Source organism: Fonticula alba (assembly GCF_000388065.1).
Source record: "Fonticula alba strain ATCC 38817 unplaced genomic scaffold supercont2.3, whole genome shotgun sequence".
NCBI classification, from domain to species: domain Eukaryota; order Rotosphaerida; family Fonticulaceae; genus Fonticula; species Fonticula alba.
The window spans coordinates 2,508,857-2,510,301 of record NW_009242973.1 but is presented as its reverse complement, the minus strand read 5'-3'; positions in this window follow the sequence as shown (position 1 = coordinate 2,510,301).

The window sequence follows — 1,445 nt, the reverse complement described above, 5'->3', positions numbered from 1 at the left end:
GGGGGGCGGAGTGCCAAAGCGCCCACACACACACACACACCACGCCCAGGGCGGGCACGGTCCTCGCCCCCCGCGGGAAAAACGGAAGAGGAGAGAACCACCGGCCCCCCTGGTCGGCGCAGCGCATCCCCCCCGCCCCCGCCCCCCTCCCCGGGGGGAGGTGCGCCGGGGGCCACATCAGGTCGATCATACTGGCGGAGATCTGGGGAAGATTGCTTTTGCGATGATCGGCCCCCCCTCCCCCCCCCAGGGAGACCCACGTATGGGTATCTGGTGTGGTGCCCAACACACACGCATGCGCACAACACGCCCCCTGGGCAGGGAGGATCGCCGAAGGCGATCGGGCGGCCCCACGCCGGCAGGGGCGAAAGCCCCGGTGCACACGCAAGAGGCCCGGGCTACATCTAGAAGGTCCGCGAGAAGGGTGGAATCTCCCCGAGTGCGGCGATCCCGCCTTTCCCCCAGGGGCGTGTTTCACATGCGCCGCCCCTCCCCTTCCGCCCCTTTCCGGCCGTCGCCGGCCAGCTGACAAGCGCGACCAGGATACCGCCCCACCGCGGAAGAAAGCAAGGCGCGCCTGGCCTTTCGACCGGAAGATGCACGCCAGCGAAGAAGCCCCGCCCTTTTGAGGGGTCCGCCGCCGCTCTGGACCGGTCGAGGCCGCACACCTGAACGGGCGGCACAGGAGCGCGTAAATATGCCCTCACGCGTGTGCTCTCTCACGCAGCCGGGGGGGGGGGGGTTATGTGGGGCCGGAGAGTGAAATTCATTGACTGGGCATCTGGGCGCCGGGAGTCCTGCCCAGTTCTCCCCCTCGGACCGTGCGGATGGCCCTTCGTTGCAAGGGGGGGAGGGGGGACGCCCAGCCCCCTCCCCCCCCCCCCCGGAATCGGGACACTCCGGAGGGCCCAGATGGGGAAAAATCCTCCAAAGTGGTCTCCAAATTCGGCGAAGTGCCGCCCCTCCTCCGTGAATATCCCTCCGGTGACCGGCGCCCCCTGGGACCCCCTGCCCTCGGGGCTGGCTGCGTTCCGCGCCCCCCCCCCCCCCGTTACCTCTGCTCCTTTGGCGGCCGGGCCAGCGTGCCGGTGCACTTAACCCTGATAGGCGGGGCTCGCACGTGAATACGAGTCCGTCACGCCGAGAATGTTCGGATGTAGTGGTATCCCCCAATCTCTATAAACCAAGTCACAGGTTGAATTACAAGATCCCCACGTGAACGGCCCCGTGGGAGATTATGGCATGCTTGAATGGCATTCCTCCTCAGGAGGAATGCGGGGTAGATCGACAGCCAGATGGCCGCCGAGTACCGGGCCAGTTCGGTGGCCCAGGAAAGGAGGGAGACACGCGTGCGCGCGGGGTTCTCAGATCCACCCCACGACCAACCCAAGGTCAAAAGGGGGACTCCCTGCGGGAGCCTCCTGAGAGCGAAGACCTTAGCAGCT